This window comes from Pezoporus flaviventris, unplaced genomic scaffold (assembly GCF_033815535.1).
Source record: "Pezoporus flaviventris isolate CSIRO_AGI_PZ_B2104156 unplaced genomic scaffold, CSIRO_AGI_Pfla_v1 ptg000066l, whole genome shotgun sequence".
NCBI lineage: Eukaryota > Metazoa > Chordata > Aves > Psittaciformes > Psittacidae > Pezoporus > Pezoporus flaviventris.
The window spans coordinates 11,317,521-11,337,367 of record NW_026892614.1 but is presented as its reverse complement, the minus strand read 5'-3'; the positions used below and the strand labels follow the sequence as shown (position 1 = coordinate 11,337,367).

Below are 19,847 nucleotides of genomic sequence, written 5' to 3'. Positions count from 1 at the left end.
AGGATTTATTTTTATTCCTAGATTAAAATTGAAAGGGAAAGCTAAAGGGATGACATCCTAATTCGAAATCCCCCAGCAGAATGAGATTTCTCAAACGCTGACCCAAGTCAATTCACTTCCTACAGCGATGATTTTAAGTCTTATCATGTTTAAACAGGTTGATAAATTGATATTATTTACTTATAAATTGATAAAATTACATTCTGAAATTCTAAGCATTTAGTTTAAAATATTATTTTGTACATTTATATGAAATCATGACTGTAGCTGATCTGTAACTTTAATATCACATTAAAAATATAACAGAATAACACATTCAAACATTCCGCTAAAAAAAAAAAATTTCCTGTGTAGCTTTTTGGACTTGTTTTTTGCCACTGTTGTTAACTAGGAGAACCCTAGAGAACTAGGGAACCAGAAATAATATCAAAGCCATACACAACTGTAAACCCGTGTGAAACAAACAAAAAAAATTAAATATAAACCAAAGTGAAAATACAGCATTTTTCTTATTAAGAAAGATTATTTAGTAAACTAAGCACAACCGTTCTACACAAAGCTATGCACAAATACAAGCATTCTGGAAATAAGAACATGTGCACTGTGGTTCAAAGCCAATATGTGTTTGTAGCAGATAGCCGACTGTACATAAGAGTTTACTGAAAGCCCAGTAGTCTAAAACGGTTAGCTCCATACAGAAACAGAAGGAATTTTACAGGCCATGCTCCCTTAACTGCTGCCTAGTCATTCAGTGTAAAACTGCTGGCCAGGGACAAGACATTCAGAAAGAACTATGAAAATGAGTTTAGAAAACACCTACAAAGACACTGAAATAATTTAATCTAACCGCGTTATCAAAGATTCAGTTAGGATGAACGAGATCCCTGGGAAAAGCAAACAAAAACTAAACTACACATAAAAGGTTATCAAGGCCATTCCTCTCAGTAGGATCATTTTAGCTGTATTATTTGTAACAGATGTCTGTCATATCTATTCTTAAATACAGGCATGAATATTCCACACTTTCTGCACACAGCATATTCCAGTGCTTACAGAGTTTTCCATGTATCATCTAAATATTCCTTGTTACTCTTATTTCTTATTAATACTGTATATAGAGACCAGTGTGATTCTGCTTTGCAGTTTTCAAGAGATTACTCCTTAATCTGATTTCTGCAAGAAAAAAAACCACAGAAACACAAGAAACAAGTAATTTTGTAAATTTTACCTACAGACCATATTTTTAAGAGATCCTGTATTTCTATCTGCTTGCCTCTGGAGTTTGATTTATTACCTCACATATTTCTTCAAGCTGGTATCAAAAACTGGACGTAGGTATGACCTACTGGACTTTGAGAGAAGCAAACAGATTATTCCACGAAATTTTCAAATAATACTCCTACATTCCAGCGTATCAGTTGCCTTTTCTGGCAAGACTGTGATGTTGCCTCATGTTCCATTTATTTTTTGGCTATTTTTCCCCAAAAACTGCTTCCCAGGGGAGGAGGAAATAGCACGTTTCATTTTCAATAGCAGTGAACTGTTAATGTGGCACATACCACGCCATGAAACTCAAGCAAGTGGTGTTGACTGCTGATGGCTTCCCAACTTAGTCTGTAGGCTCTCCTCAATCCTAGACACTAAACTTTAGATTAAAAGGCAGCTAGTGCAAAGTCCTCAAATCTATGTCCTGGGAACCTCGGCTTACTAAATAAAGCACCTGTCTCAGTCCTCCAGAGGATCTGAACAACTGCAAATCCATGACATGACCCACCTTAAAGGAAATGGGATGCCTCAATGAGTCATAAGTGCTTGCCAACAGGTCCTGTGCTAAGCACCCAACAGGTTCTAACCTACTTCATGGAGCGTTCTTACCCGACTAATGCTCTTACTGCCCAGCAGACAGAGAATCCAGTCCCACATGCCTGTGTCCTGGGTTCAGCAGTAGCAGTCATTTTTCTCCTTCTTAGTAGTTGGTGCAGTGCTGCGTTTTTGACTTTCAGCCTGGGAACAGCACTGATAACACCGATGTTTTCAGTTGTTGCCAAGTCATGTTTCCTCTGACCAAGGACTTTCTGAGTCTCTTGCTCTGCCAGGGAGGAGGGGAAGTCGAGAGGAAGCAGAGACAGGACACCTGACCCAAACTAGCCAAAGAGGTATTCCATACCACAGCACATCATGCCCAGTATAGAAACTGGGGGCAGGTACCCAGAAGGGCTAGATCACTGCTTGGGTTGGGCTGGGTATTGGTCGGCAGGTGGTGAACAGTTGTATTCTCTTCCCTTGTTACTTAACCCTTATCATTATTATTATTGGTGGTAGCAGTAGTGATCTGTGCTATACCTTAGTTACTGGACTGTTCTTATCTCAACCTGTGGGAGTTATATCCTTTTGATTCTCCTCCCCATCCCTCTGGGAGCAGGGGGGAGGGGGAGTGAACGAGTGGCTGCATGGTTCTGAGTTACCAGCTGGGATTAAACCATGACAGCCTGCCTGTTCATAGCACAATGCAGTGCCATCACTCATACTGAGAAGTATCACAAACACCCTCAGGTTAGGTAGCTGCAGTCCCTCACTAGATTTGGCCTACAATGTCAGACTAACATGCTCTTTCATTGCACAGGGAAGATGTAATATTGCAAGGTTCTTTAATATTGCAGTCTAGGGCATGCAAAAAAAATAAAAATCCCATGGCTTCAGGATGAACAGAGCTTTTAGGTTTAGAAAAATGATGTTATTATTCTGTATAACTAGTTACTTGAAGAGGTCATAAGGACTGAAATAAATATCTGAAATAAAGCCATCTCTTCGAGGCTTTAAATCAACAGTCTTACTAAATACACATTAAGGGAATGATCAAGCAAAGTTCAAAGTAGTTCAGACTAAGCCTAATCTGGCTATAGGTACTCACACTCATATTCTGAAGCAACAAGGAACTCCCATAATTAAAACAAAATCTTGTGACAAACGCAGCTACAGAACAGGAAATACCTGTGAAGAGTTAGCCATGCTTTTCAAGATTCTATAAATTACCCCATATACTAAACAGCCAATTGAAGTGATCAAGAAAACCACTTCATCGTTTTCCAGCAAAAGAAATACCAGCATTACCACTTCTGATATGTGCTGATGTGCATTAAAACTCAATTCTTCCACCCCCAGGCACTTGCGTGATGTCTCAGACAGACAGGAAGTATGCACATGGTTTCATATCTGCTTAGAGCTCAACTTACTTATCATAATACTAATTTTAAAAATACACTGTATACCACTCAGCAACAATCTGTTCACTTCTTTAGTTTAAAAAGCTCAACTGTTGCAGTCAGTCTCCACTTCCTCTCAACAAATTATCTAGGCCAAAGCTGGCTGCCTTGTCCTCATATTCATTGCTCTGAAATCCTGCAATCTTGTGGCTATTACAGCGTTGGGATTTTTAGCCTCAAAGGCATCCCATTATAATGGATTAGAATTTCATAATGCATTTTTCTTAGTAATTACAAAAAAACCTGCTAACATAGCTTGTAGTTAATACAGTTGCTTATTAGATTTCTGAAACTGCAATATTCATAATGGTTTATCTGTTAAAAGGAACAGATGGAATAGCCCTTTAATTAAACATGGTAGGGGGAGAACAAAAACGGGGGATATTTAAAGAAAAAGGAGTATGATTTTCAGTGACAAATTACTAACATACACAATTTCTGTGGTATTCACAACGTAAAATACATAACTACCTAAGATTCAAGATATGAATGTCCTGATAAACTGTATGAGTTGACAAAATAAATGACAAGCAGCAGAGCATCGTAACAGCCTTGAATGCCACAGAACCAATAGGAAACCACTAAAAACGTAAGTGGCTTGAAGACCTAACTGGTAAAAAAATAACTATATGGCTTCTTCATGCTAGAAATCTAATCTAACAGAACTGTTCTGAACAAAAGTTACATTAATTTATTTGTTGTTTTGTTTTGTTTTTTTTTTTCCCAGTAACTTTGAATGATCACCAGGATGTAGTTTTGATCATTATGCAAATATTAGAAAACCAGTCTACTTAAAAGGGCTGGATCAATTCAGTCCTTTATGAATAAAGCCAGGAATGCTAGGATAAACATTCTAAGATATCTGTCTACCTGCAGTAAATAAAAAAATGCAGCCATCAAAAATAAATCAAATAAAATGGGTTTTAACAATCAAACATGGTTACAGACAGTACCTATTGCAGCAATAGTTCTTAATTTCTGGAACTGTGGGTGGTGTGTAGGAGGGGGAGGTATGTGCTGCTACAGTAACACCAACAACAGTTAAATTGATAGTGTCTTCTTTCAGGTTTCTTTTGTGAGTTGAATTAACAAGTCTCAGATATAAAAGGGGAAGGCCTTGGCCCTCCAAACTCTAATCTACATGAATGATGCCTCTCCCTGACCATCCTCCCTTTTGTAACAGTTCTGGTATGCCTTTAATTAAAGGCTAAAGCAATTCAACAAATAGCTATTTGGTTTTGTTACTTTTGCTAAAATAGTTCCCTCCACTTTAGTGAGATGAGTCATTTCACTGTAAGATCAAACACCAGAGTTAAAGTAGAAGAGGAGAAATCAACTGGTAAACTAGCAGTCTGCCTCAAACTACGACATGAAGTAGCACTCCATAATAATTGCTTAGAATTTGTAAGGTTATTGCAAAAAAAATACAGAAATTTCAAAAACTAGAAAATAGCCCTCTTCCCTACCATAGCATTTTCTGTATTTACCTTTTCATTGCACTAGATTTCTAACTTTTCTTTTTCGAAATACTAAAAATTGAATGTATGAAGCCCCTAGCTGGATGAGGAAGATGACGTTTATACCATGCTACTCTATTTATCTATTTATTTAACTAGATAAGCTAAGCATCTCCTCTTCAAATGATCCTTTAAACTGGGTTTCATCCCTGAACACGAGTCAGAGATCTGGCCATTTAAACAAACAGCTTTCAGCCCAACATCTCCACTAAGTCCCTGAAGTGGCTTTAAACTGGCTAAAAGCACTTCAGCACTGGAGTATATGCAAGGTCAAATGCAAGTTTGCATTCAAAGTCTAATCTACTTGGATAGCACTCAAAAAAGCAGTTTATGTGAAGTTTCATATCTGCCGCACAGTATTTGCAAACAAAGCAGGTATTAGCTTTTCCAGTGATTTTTTTTTTTTTTACAGATTAAAAGAAATAATGATTCAACTGACCATTCTGTAGGAACAGACTGAATTTTGATGTTTATAGGAAACTAACAAAACACCATTACCACTGCATAACAGAACCAAACAAAATATTTTTGTTCATCTGTTTTTGTAAAATAAGTCCAATCTTAAACTGAAAATTAATTTCAAGATTGATTTAAATAATTCCAATTTTCCCACAAAACAGAAAATTGGTTTAATTCAATTTATACATGGGAGCAGTCCTGTCAAAAATAGTATGTCTGGTTTAACCTTCCAGCAAGTGTAATGACTGGCCTACAGAGAACTTGTACCAAGATGATGGCTGAGTTTTGAAACAATCTTTAAAAGGCCTTCAAGGAACAGAAAGCTACAGTAGGACAAGAAAGCTCTCCAGACCATATAGCTGGGACAAGCAAGATTCCTCAGAACAAGTCACTGCTTTGTAAAGGAAAAGATAAACCTAAAATCCATTAAGCTTAACAGCAATGGCAGACTAAAGTGCATTGGATCCAGAAAACCCGAGTTTCACGTTCCATCCATAATGGCAAAGAGATCAAAACATGAGAAGACATATTCTTTCAACAGTCTCATACTCTTGTGTGGATTTAACTCTGGAAGTCCATTAGTACTGTTTGACACAGCACATGCACTCTAAGACACACTCCAGTTACTGAAATATGACTATGCAGACTTCCCTCCCTATTCACAGAGCCTGACACAGCTACTAAAAAAGTTCAACTGAAGGAAGGCTTAATATTGCTAAAGATTATTTCAGTCAATTGCACCTCTGGCTTCTAGTTTCTTCAGCAAAATTCAGACTTCGTGGAGATAGTCATCTAAGTCCCCATTTCAACTATATTATGTTAAAAGCATATAGCAAAGGTATCCTACCTACAGAAAAAAAGTTCTGTTCTCTCCACCAATTTTGCTTTTGCTTTTCCAAACAGGCTGTTTTCATCTCAGATAAAGTGTATTGTCAGATTCACCAAGATCCAAACACAAGAAACAGCCTGAGCAGTCAAACAGGCACTTGAGAACAGTCAAAACAGGCTCTCTCCTTCACTATCCAGGGACTGGCTCTGTTGAACTGTTCTCAAATTTCTTCCCTGGCTTCAGCAGATTTAGCATACACAGACCAACAGTCTTTCTTCCTTTCTATCTCAGTGCCAGAAATAACTTTTAAGATTCACATTTTGCAAACCAGCCAAACTCAAACATTTTTTTCATTTGTTTTGGGGTTTAGACTATCTTTGAATTTAACTAGAGATACACTAATCCCCACACTTTTCCCTAGGTTTTCGTGTAAGAAAATCCTTATTTGGAACATTTTCGCAAATCTTCACTCTCGGTCTAAACTAACCTTTTACTCCTAGTCAGTAACCTGCTATTCTTCAGTCTCCAGGGGAAAACGTTACCCAAGAGCTAGCAAAACACACCTCATTTGGATAAAATAACTAATACATTAAGACTGCACTATCTTGGCTTAAAAATAGTTAGCTCTTATATTTGGCTTTCCTGGAATTCCCTATGCCACAGTTCTGCGTTTGAAAAAGCTAATTGAATAAAACTGGAGCAAAATTCAAAGGCAAGCTAGCCAAAAAACTGAGCCTTTTAAAGAACTGCAGGTAATTTCTAGATACTAAAATATGTATGTGTTTGGGGCTGTATATAAATAGATGTCACCCTGACCACTATTACTTTTGCAGTATAAATTTTGGAAAGTAGAGATCAGAAGTGTTATGCTTTATGGGTGTATCTGTACTGGTCTGTTTACAATGCATTTTCCTTAATACATTCTAGATACATTTTTCAGTGCCCTGTGTGTTTTTTCCTTTTACACTTATATATTGATTTTTTTCTCCAAGCTTCCTATGAAGAGGATTCTTCTAATAAACAGTTACTTAACAATACACTAGTTAAGATACAAATATGCAAAACATTAGTAGTAACTTAGTCTAGCAGAGGCTATCTTTTTATGGCATCTGAAGTAGTCTTGCCACCCTTGTACTGCACGTCCTACTACAATATACATCTGCATAGTATTTTTCTTTATCAAAAGATAATACATCTCTCAGTACAGTCAATTCTTCCGGTGTGCATCCCAATAAAAAAGGGGGGAAGGGAAGAATTTAAGGTATCTACTACTATTATGTGGGCAAAGCAAGGGGGAATATATATACACAAATAAATATGATTACAAAAGGACAGTTGTATTAGACAAAGCTTTTCAATGTACTGATTTTCCTACAAATTCTAGTGGAGCTGTAGTTCTCTGAATAATGAACAGACCTACCAACAAGCTTGCTTGGCTTAATTATATCCTCAAATCTCCTTAGAAGCAAGATACAGAACCAACAGCACTGCATTAGACACTTAGAAGACAGATTTTTTTTAGTCAGGCATGTGCAAGATTAAAAAGAAGTGAAGTATTAGCATGACTACACACGTACTTGCATTATGTACTGAAACAGATTCAAGTTAAGTTTAATCTCCCACTACAATAAAATGGTTGGTTAAGACTATAGAAAGCTCCCAGTTCAAAAGAGCAGACAGTAGATCAGTTAAGATTGTATCTATGTAATCCACACAACCCATTATCTGAGCCTAGAATAAAAAAAGAAAGGACATTCTTTTCTGCTGAATCTACTGGTGTTTTCTTACTTGCATCTATTGGGCCACTGTTGACATACATCTACGACCTTGCAGAGAGTATAGATGCCTGAACTAAGCTAGACACTGGGTAGCAAGGACCGCACAAAAATTAGTACAGTAATACCTGAAAAAATTACCACAAATCATAACTCATACTGACAAGCAGACTACTTCCATACTGGCACAGGTATCTCTGCAGAAGATTACACTGTAAACTTCCCAAGAGAAGCAGCAAGCAAGTGAACCTGAAGTTATCCCAACAAAAGGCGCAACGTTGCTTTCCCAAATCATAGCACAAGGCAACCCATACCTCAAATCAACTCCTGGTTGAGCTACTGTGGCTGAAATCAAACTTGAAGAACCTTGCTGTGGCAGAATATTCTACTGATAAAACTTTGTTTTCACTAACATAATTTCTTCCAGAAAAACACAGACAATTATTTTTCAGCGTACTTTTCTTTCACACACACAGTTCCTCAAACTGTTAAGTAAGTTGTAACTTCTCCCCCCCTTCCCTCCCCCTAAACTGTGATAAATCAACAGTTGATCTGCATATCTCACCTTTCTCCATATTAGCAGAAAGAAATACCAGGACTACATCTGAAGGAAGACACAGTTAATCCAGTACAATTTTACATGGGGCAGTGGGGGGGAAGTTATGACCGAAATCTTAAGTTCATAATTATTCCATGAGCTAGTTTTATAGGTTTCTTAACTTGCAGGAACATAATTGATAGCTTGCGGAAACCTAACAAATACAAGCACACATACAAACTCCTCTCCCATCTCAGTGCATTTTCTGAGAATACTATTGACTAAACATTCCTGCATGGTCAGTAGCAAGGGTATAACAGGAAATTTCTCTTTTTTATCCCACTACACAACAGCATTCACCTTCCAGAGTTCTCTAGCTAACTTAGGAGTTCAGTATTTAAACTTTAGGTTTGTGAAAGGAATCTTGGGGGAAAAAAAAGCTAAATATAATCAATATGGCAAAAATCCAAAGCAGAGACACAAGTTTTTCCTGTTCAACAAAGTTCTATTTGAAAACTTTTGCAAGGATTTTCCATCAGAAGACACCCACAGCAAACCAAGAATGCAAAAATTAAAAGTAATACAGATATTTAAAACAGAGAAATTAGCAGTTGAAGACAAGTTTAAGAGGAGATTTGTCAAATGCTGTATAACTATGAATAGTTTTAACATATTTTAGATGTGCGCTACACAGGAAGTAAAAGTGTTACTATAGTACTCTAGGGAATGAGAACATTATAAAAGCAGCTACTATTCAGCAAGGTTGCCTTTCAAAAGTTAAGGGATCTGAACCACTTGTTTCATACCTTTTATCCAATTTAACTACCCGGAATGATTCAGTTCCTTTGGCTACTCACTGCTGCACCTGTTTCCAAAACATCTTCAGCTGGCTTAGCCTGTGACTAATGGCAGCCATTTCCAGGGAGGGGCTATTTAAGGAAAGATCCTTGCTCTGATTCCACAAAACTCCTCAAATATTCAAGAACAGAAAGTAAAATTTTTGAAGTTGCATACATCACACAAGACTCTTTTTGCTACTTTCAAGTGTGCTGAAGCTACTCTGTAAAGCCCAGAGTTTTTTCTTAAAAGACTTCAAACCTCTTATGCTAAATCATTATTTTTTAGCCTCTTTTCAAAAAGTAACATTTAGGATTACTAAAGTGAAAGAGAAAATGTCTATCCAAGTTTTATGTGGTAGTTTTCTGTACATCAACAATTCTACAGCTACTTTCCGCTTGAAACGCCCTTCTGTTCTCAAAAGTTCAACAAAAGGCATCCCAAGAGGTCTTCCATGCCCAAGACAATGCAGCATTCTGACAATGACTGTCAATACAGTATCAGCATCTCTGTCAAGTCAGCAGGTTACAGTATCAACTACATGTCAATGAAATTCTCATTTGTTATATTTTTATGAGCAACATTTTTTATCCCTAAGCCTTACAGAGAAATTCTGAAATGCACAGCTTAAAGAATAAACCTACTCTTCCAATACTACTGCATGACGAATCAGCTCATTGTAATATTTACTTTCACAGAAACATTGTGCACCACCACTGCTGGAAGCAGAATACCCAGCTGAAGAGTTCACACTGGCCCTTCTAAGCAATTCATGTATGCCCACATACTTGTTCGAGTACTTGGCTGGAATGTCATTTCAGTGGGCACAAAAGCTGTATTAAGAGAAACTCCCAGACAAAAGAAAAGATGTTGCTGTTCCTTTCAGACTAAGGAATTTTCATGTAAACACAGTGCAGCCCGAGCAAGTGCAGTAAAGGTATACAGCTACAGCAATAAGAAAAGTTCTGGAACTGTATCTGGGTATGTCTAGAATCAAGCACCTGAAGTTTACCATTTTCTTTCTCTTTTTTATTTTTATTTTAAACATATATATTTTCATGAATATCATAAAAGATTATTTGCTTCCTCAAGATTTCAATTAAGTAACTACAATAAACACAACTAGAGAAACTTGATCAGGCCAGCTCAAGTATTTTTATTCCACATAATAGATGCAATGCTTGATATTTATTGTCAGACCATAATTAAGATTTTATTACACCATTTCAAATGTTCAGTTATGTGCTGTCGTACAAGTTATTTGAGTCAGACACATGTAGGATTGTTCTCTATTTTAATGCAACATAAAGTATAATTTTCCTGAACTGAAATCAGTGCTACTGAAGAGATATAAATAAAAACATTCCACTCATTTAAAGCTGACCTATTAGCACTCGCGTTGCTATCCAGCTGCTACCGATGCCGTGTACATTAGCAGAGAAAAAAGTCTGTCACAGCGGGACATACATCTATCTCTATCATTGATACACTATTATTACGCTGCCACTGAAAGAGAATTTTTCTTGCAATACAGAATGTAACGAAAGCAACTAATTCACTTTATTTGCCTCTAACAACCTGAATCACTCTACATTAGTAAGTGCACATATATACTCTCTATTATCCAGGAAAAGTCAATGTGCAAGAGATTTATTTTAATACAGTGAAATACATTTAACTTATCAATCCACACGTTTTGACTAGCATCAGGCAAAGTCAACTGAAATCAGAATATTAGCTTAATACCCAAAGAAGGTTACCAACAAAGGAAAACTGAATTACCACAGATAGACACCTCACGTGCATATTAATACTTTCTGGAGCTTAATATTGCATTATTCCAGGGAACACAGTCAAAATAGCAGCCTCAGCAGCCCAATTCCAAAATGGATAAAGAATGGTAGAATATATTTGCAGTGTGACTCTGTGCAGGCTCCAGCCCTTGTATCCAGCTGTCCATCATGAGATGACACCAACTTTTGTACTACTTGATTTTTAGGACTGTAAAACCTGCACTAGTCCTCCTTAAGTAAAGGAATGAATCCAAGCTCTAATGTCTTTTACGTTGTCCAACAATGCAGGAAAATAGGCACAAAAATTCTCAAAGAAGACAAAGACACTGCACAGTTACCCACATGATGTTCTATGGATAAAGCATGTGGATTGTCATTGTAAAGTTCTGGAAGAGCACCTCAGAATAAATCTGCATTCACAAAATGGAAATGACAAAGTTGAATGATTGTCTCCATTTTTATCTCTGTTCCAGGCAGCAAGGTATTGGTACATATCATACTCTAATTTTTAAACTACAGTGCAGTCTTAATTATGCTGAAGTACTTCACCATCTCCCTTGATGCACATCTAGCATGACAATTTGCTAAAGACATTAAAGTGAAAATTTATGAAGTTATTACTGTGTGTTAAAAAAAACTTTTATATTTATGGAAGCACAAAGATTAAGAATTACATATATTTTATTTCTAAGTTTAGTGATGTAATTTGAGGTAACATTCATTTAATATTACAGAAACATACATCTTTCAATATGTAGGGCAGCAAAGTAAGTTAAAAAGTGAAAATACATATTCCATTAGAAATTCCTGAATTCTGAAATGCTGGTATAAATAACATGTACTCATTTCCAAAATGTCTCAACACCAAGTTATTTCTCACAGAAAAAGAAGTTACATTAACCTAAGTGTCACGGCATTAACAAAAAGATTAAGCTAACACTCTTAAACATTCATTCAGGATATTGAAAAGTCTATCTTTCATCATTATAAATTAAAGCATTATTTGCAATCTAAAAAGAATGTATTTTCCATTTATCTTTAAGAAAACATGATGTGGACTATTTTAAATGTACAAATAAGATTTAGCATTTGCAACCTGCTGCTGAGAGGATAGCTGAAAATCTGAAGGAAGAATTCACAGTGGATCAGGTTGCCCTGCCAAAAACTGAAACACTTTTTTTTTTTTTTCAGATCAGAAGAGAATGTGAACAAACGAAAAATACTTCCTATTACATTATTTATTACCAGGTGAAAAGATACAATTTGTTCTGAATTTTGCTTAAGTCAAATCCCATTTCCTTGACCTTAAAAGGATGGTGTAAACAATTAAGAATAGCAAGTTTGAAGGGCATCTTAGAGGGAAAGGATCCCACACAAATGAGAGCCCCAGTTATTGGAAAGGAAGATAAACGTCATCCAAATTTCTGCATTAAGTTTATGACAATAAGCAGAAAACATCATATACACCCTAACTTTACCTTCTACAACTGGCATTAACTCCTGATTGTCACTGGCTCTCCACTAATCCACCCACAAATATGTGGGCCTACTTAACATACAAAGAATCAAAAGTTTGACTTCTATTCCCTTTGAATTCCTTATCAAAGTAATAGTATTGTATCCAACTGTTTTAATTTGGAATACACAAAGCACAATTGCTTAATTCTTCTTCCCACTGGTAAAAATACCTAATGTCAGAATGTATTAATTTAAGCATTAGTTACATAAAGATTGTCACCTTTACAGGATAGAAATCTAGTTTTTTTTTTTTTTTTTCCTGCAGAAAACTGTAATACTGTTTTTCTACCCTGGGGGAAAACAGACGTTATTATTAATTGTATTCTTTCCAAGTATTGAATAAGAAGTTGGAGGAGGTAGGGAAGCAAAGCTTATGTTGGCCTCCATAGAAAACATTTAAAACACTTTGTTTTTTGTGTCGAGTGCCATCTCTTATTTAAAACTTCATCTTTTGAACTTCAAATAAATGTTTATCACATCAAAAATTAAATTTTATTCTTCACCTTCAAGGAACAGCATCAATTACACTTGATGTTTTCATTCAACACCTTCTAAAAAACATGGATTTCAAATCTGTAGAGAAGTACAGTGTTTTAGCTAGTAAGTGAGCCTAGAAAAACCTCTATGGCAATTTCAGGTGTAGACAGTTTACCGAATGTTTAGCCTAATGACTGCAAACTGCTAACTTGGCAGAGAGATGGGGAGGAACGTGTGTTCACAAGCAGTTTAAACCAATCTAAATAAGTTCTGTGCACTTGTGCTTTCCTCTCCTTCCTTCCTCTGCCCCAACAGCAGGGATCAGCCAGGTCAGAGACTAGGTGCAACTGTAGAGTATATGTATCTGTTGTTAATTTCAGTTTGATTCAGTCCACCCTGTGACCACACAAATGGACTGCTGGCAAACAACAGCAAGAATAAACAGCCATGAGTGGAAGAAGACAAGGCTGTATTCTTCCACGATCATAAAAGCTTAATTTGACAAACTACTTATGAAACCAAATCCTTTGCTATAGGTTGTTGTGGGACAAAGCAACAGATTGAACAATGAGAAGAACAGCAAACTCACTCTTCTGCCCAGGAACAGTGTTATTTACCAGTTAATCCAACCTGGATGATCTGCTCTGCAACACAGCCCTTTAGAAGTTTGCATTCACACTCAGCTTAAATGACAGCTGAGGAAGGCTGTCTCTGAATAGCATACTCCTTAAAGGGTCTACAAATGTCACCATCAAAGACTACGTAATTTAGGAGTTCTGGATGCTTAAAGGTGTTTTCTCTGGCATACTGACTACCCTCTTCACTCCAGAGCATGTATGGGCTCAAAGACAACAGGAGGGGAGAGCAAGTACCTCCAGGTTAACTACTAAAGATGACTACTGCTTTTGCTCACAGTAAGGAAAATGCCTTCTCATAATTTGGTACTACAATGTTTCTGATTAGCTCGTAAGAGAAATCTTCTTCATAGTGCTCCCCACAGGTTCAGCAAAACCCAAAATAGTACTCCACATTCAATTAATGAATGTACACTCACTCAAGAAGTCACTGTCACACAGCAGTCGAACATAATGCAGGCAGGTCACCTCAGTCCTAGTTTTCTGCAGGTAACTCAGCAACACCCTCCACCGCCCTTGCTCTGACACTCTCACAGCTGCTGCTCCAGAGCTTGCTTACAAACACTTCTTGCTAAACAGGTCATGACTGCTTCATACAGTGCCTTCCAAGCCAAAACAAACAGAAAGAAAAAAAAAACCACAACACAATAGTGGTCTATTGAATTTCCTCCCTGGTTCAAACAAATCTTCAGAAGGAGAATAGATGTCTTGTCAAGTACAGAATATCAAAGTGGTTTGCTGTGTTTTTCATACTTGAATTCCCTGAAATATCCTCTCATCTGGTCACCCCATGTTAGCAAAAAAAAACAGGAAACAAACAAAATCCCTAACCACCCACAGTTACAATTTCCCATCAAAACCTTTTAAAAGAACTATTCTAACACTTATTAAATCACCAGCATTTAGCTTATGTATAGGGCTACAGAATTTTCCCTAGTTCCTTGGAGGCCTCTTGAAATCTTCTAGGACTCTTTAAAAATCCTTTCCATGCGCACACAAATATTCAGCGAGTGGAAGTAAGCAGAGTAACTGGACAATGCTGGAAGTGCTACATAGAAAAGGCAGAAAAGAAGTATTTGCTACTGAAGCATGTCAGCTAAAAAGCAAGCAGCAATACATACAAGCCCTGACATACCAACACTTCTCAACTGTGACCTGAATCATATTTAAGGCAAAATCTGTTCAAGAACTGTGTTTATTCAGATTTGTACATTTCTGTAAAAAAAAGCTGAAGTGCCTATTATAGTAAGTAGAACTGCAGAGAACCTACTACTTTGTTTCATGGCAAGTTAACTGCTTTCAAGTACAAACTGATAAATAATCTAGCATTTGGATGGCTCTAGCATTAGGATACCACAAGTATTTAAGCTCTAGACTTTTCCTATAAAATGTTACCTTTTTCAAGTAAGGAAAAATTCCCTTTATTTTTATCCTTCAGCCTATTATAAAAGCCTATGTTTGTAAGAAAAATGTGTGTATCTCTAGGATTTAAACAACATTTTGAAACCACGATGTAACAACAAATCATTCACAGTATCATTTCTACCTTTCTCAGTTAGCCTTTCTTTTTTCTCAGTTTACATGACCAGCAAAGCATTCAGATAAAGTATTTAACAGTGACTGTGAACTTTCATACCTCAAAACCATTGTATTTTGTTTTGAAAGACTTCTCAGCTACAATGCAAAATTCCTTTGCAAACACCAGGCGCACAATGCGTACCACAGCATGCTTCTGCACTATATGCACACAATACAAAGCAAACTGAATAACCATCTCAAAGTGTTCTAGCAAATATACGCATATTCATTATTCTGTCTACTAACATTTTTCTTAGACAGTGTCCTGACACAGTAGTCATACTGTGGTGAGACTTCATCCAAAAATCCTTCACCAACTTTGAAGATAACAATACAGGCAACTTAACTTTTCTAATGCTCAGTTTATTACATCTACTCAGTCCAACACAGCCTTTTTTGCAACAGATGGTCTAATTAACTTTGAGTCCATATCAACACACTGAACTACTTAACAGTCACCTACTGAACATGCAGATTTAAGTTCAAGACTTCCATGTTGCTTAGCCACTTGGTAAAATACACTAAGATGGGCATTTAAGAAGTGCAACCAACCAATTTCAAACTAACATAGATTATTCCAATATGACTTGTAATCTCTTGGTGCAAGTGGTGTTTGCTTTCTTTTCTACATAATCACGCAAGCATGAGGAAGTCAATAACTGCCTCTGATCGCTTGTTCAAACTGAAACATCAGGACAGAATTCAAGAAAATAATTTTTCATAATACAAAAATAAATTACAGGGGAAAACCACCTCTTAAGACTTACTTGTTCTGCTACCAGCAATGAAACTACGCTAATGGTACTATTCCTTTATAATTGTCCATTTCTGCTGCAATTCAAACAGTTAACCAGAGAGTGAAAGGTCACTACATTCCATGACTGGTTTCCAGCCTGCCTAAGAGCAACAGGACTTTCAGTTGACTTGTGCTCAGAGTTGGAAATCAGTGACTGAAAAGTTTACTGCCACACTGGCAGAGAATATGAGAAACAGACTGATGGGCTTAAAAGGAAAGCAGTTACAGAATCAGTGTGCACCGGTGATGTCTGCAGATAGCTAGAGAGGTCACTGGGAAAGACTAATGAAACCAAAATTCAGGATGAAGTAAAACCAAAAAGAAAAGTCCATCATAAACTGTATACATGGCTTCCTTCATTTGTTAGTGTGGCGGCTTTGAACAAGCACTTGGGAATATCCAGGGCTACCACACAAAGGTTATCTATGACCATTAAATATTTCATATTTTACAGACTTAAAACATTTAATATGCAAGTAGCATCAAAACATGTAAACGATCATTTCAGATCACTTAATTCACATTGCATTGCTCTAGCTTCTGGGACATCCACTCTTTTTTGTCTCCAGCCAGCAGTGAACTTTTAACTACAGTGGACATATTTCCCTCATTCACATATTTAAATATCAAGTGATATTTAAATGTTGCGATACATATTAAAAATCTCATGAGCATTTACAACAGTTCAAATCACTGGTGAAACTGAGATTATGTTCGTTTCTTTCTTTAGAAACAGCAACTCTGCTTTCCTGTAGTTTATTTCCTGACTTTGGAAAAAAAAATAGAAACAAACTATAATAATGGTTTTATATATATTGCTGCCTACTTAATAGGTTGTAATCTGATGGCACACAATTAGTTTTTAAATAATCAGATTCTTCCTGCTTCTGAAGCATACTTAATGCAAAAAGATCTTACGCAGAAAGTGCCCAAGTTGAACAAAAAAAGCTTCACTACAACATACAAACTGTCCTAGCCATTACCTATACACCTGTATTAATTATTATCAGAGGAAATTAACAAAGGAGAAAGCCCAATTTAGTAGAACGTAACAATAACAAGCACAATTATGTGAAGGCGTGAATACTTCTTGTCAGGCATATTTCAAGACTGCCTTCAAGTGGCTTTTGCAGTCCATGGGAGGACTACTTAACAGTCTAAAGTTACTAGTTTATACAAAGGACTTTATTTAACTGGATTAAGTTGGGTTACTGCAGGGAGGACAACTACACCAACAGCTCTGGAGGTAGTAATTTCTCAGCAGGCAACCCACCTCTCTTGTCTCAGAGGGTTCCAAAATGCAAGAGCATGAGTGACTTGCAGCCTTCTCTCAATACGACTTGGTGCTCTTCCTAAATGTACCTCACTGTGTTTTACAAAGAATGAGAAACATTCCCTCTGTACTACACAGATGGGAAAAATGAGTCAGTAAAGCTAAACAAGTTACTCAAGCTTACCCAAAGAGACAAAGATACTGACAAGGAACCCAGTGCTCTATGCACCAGAATACACAACCCTCTGCACCTCAGAGAATGACCAAGGCATAAATCAAAACAGAGGCCTCAATCGTGCAGTCAGCAGCAAGTCTGTAGTCAGCAGACTCAAAGTAAGATTAGGCCTTAAAGCATTAAATCCTTTACATGCTGAAATGTCCTTGAGGCATATTCCTCCAATAACTTACAAAATAAATGCACATAAGTATACAGTCGTATTTAAGCAGTATATTGATTAGTACAGTTAATGTTACCTTGTGGTGATATGAACAGACACCCAGCTGTTCTTTTAAGCACTCTACCTTACCACTTCTTATTGAACCATCTTGTATCCTTTTAAGCTTAGAAAATAAATTAGAAATTTAAGACAGACAAAGCACAGTATTACTCCTAAAATCTTAAAAATCAGTCTTGGTTAGACTGTTGAATCTTAGAAATTTCTGTTGAGCTACAATTCTGTTAAAAAGTTTCACTGTAATAACTAAAGCTTTGACGTAGTGACTTACAGATTAACCTCACTTAGCATTAAAGGGCACATTAAATAAAGGTACTGGGAGTTATCTCAAGCATATGCAAGTTTAACACAACACACACACACAAACTGCAAAAACTGCAGACTTAAACGTAGCATTTGAACACCCTGGCAGAATTAGTCCAGGTTTACAAAATAAATAAAAATGCAACAATAGCACAAACCTTACGAAAGAATAAATAAGCTGGGAGCTGTTCCCTAAATATGGCTCTCTTAACAGGTTTCTGTGTTTGCTCCTTTAAATTTAAGCATTTGCTATACCTTCAGTTCAGCCCAAAGAGGGGCTCTATCACTATTTCACAGAACACTCTGCATCCCATTTGTGATCCAATATCCTCATCCTCCCAACTGCCTATGTACATATTTATATGGCTCTATAAGTACAGTATCTGAACCCAATCTCTATGGTAACTTCAAGATTTGTTTACATGGAAAAAGAATATTAGAAATGTATGTAAATTTAGCTGTCATTTAAATAAATGTTTTTCCTTCTGGGGGAAAAAAAGCTCCTTATGCTGCCTCCTATTTCTCTTTGCTTCCATCTCCTGCATCCCCACCCGGCAATGAGCCACGTTTGGAAAGCTCCTTATCATACTACTTCAACAACCTGTTGTTGTAAATTCATAACTAGTTTACTTTTAATGAGAAAGACGGGCAGTAACTTAGATCTTAACACTTGTTAAAGAAAGATCATAGAGAAGGGAATTTAAAACCTGATTTTTTTAAAGATACTGTCATTAAGTCACCAGAGTAAAAAACAAAAACATGCCAGACCTTTAACAGCTATACCAAAAGACTTAGCTTGCTGCTCAGCAACTCAGATCAATCTAGAAATTAAAACAGCCTGTATCATTTCCAGCACTGAATATAATACTAGGTACACATTTTACATAACACTCATTCACAGATATTAGGCACCACTCTGATAGTGCAAGACCCTCCATACAGACTGCTCTTTTTATTAATAACAAAGAGATGATGCATTACACATTTGTAATAGTTCTTTTTTAATAAGATTTACAGTTTTTTTTTAAATGAGATTTACTGCTGCCCAGCAGGATCAGGAGCTGAATTACAAGGGGGTCATGATAATATAACTGGCAGTTTGAGCAAGACATGTCAGCAAAATGATAAAACCTAACAAACCCAGTTGTTAAAAACTACTTTTTGGTACACGGATATCTGCTATGCACAGAAGAGATCATTCTGTTCCACTGATACAATCTTTTTTTTTACAAAACTTGCATAATATATTGGAAAATAAATAGTCTAGAAAGGTCTAAGATAAGAAAAATGAGCACCAATGAAGTATGTGAATTCTACACAGCACTGAAAAGAAAACTGGAACCTGTTTGAAAATCTTTCTGGACCTTACAGCAATCATTCCACTGCAAAGAATCTCTTACATGCACCCTCCCTGATCATACCGAGATTATTCATTCAACAAAACTCCTACTAAAGAACAGAAAGTAAGTAAATCTACCAGTTACCCTCTATTAAGTAAACACGGTTGTATAGGAAGCATTCCGCCTTCCTTGCCCCCTGCAACGGTACTTTCTCAAGCTGGGTGACTGTCCTCTGCTCCTCCATAAAGCAAGCTCAGCCCAGGCAGCCATGTCCTTATTCTCCTACAAACAATGTTTCTGAAGGAGAACAACCCCCGCTCAGCGAACTTAGGAGTTTCTCTCGGCATAACGCGATGAAGCAAAGCCTGCCCCACCGGCAGCAAACGAGCTAAGGCACCAAATGCAGCAGTGGGGACGAAGCAGCCCGCAGTCCGGATCTGCAGCAGAGCCTCGCCTCGCAC

At 36.9% G+C, this 19,847-nt stretch overlaps 1 protein-coding gene across 7 annotated transcripts in view; it reads right to left on the bottom strand.

Annotated features, from left to right (window-relative positions):
• ARID4B (AT-rich interaction domain 4B) overlaps positions 1-19,847 on the bottom strand; it is an 84,820-nt gene that overhangs the window by 63,214 nt on the left and 1,759 nt on the right. The window lies entirely within an intron of this gene.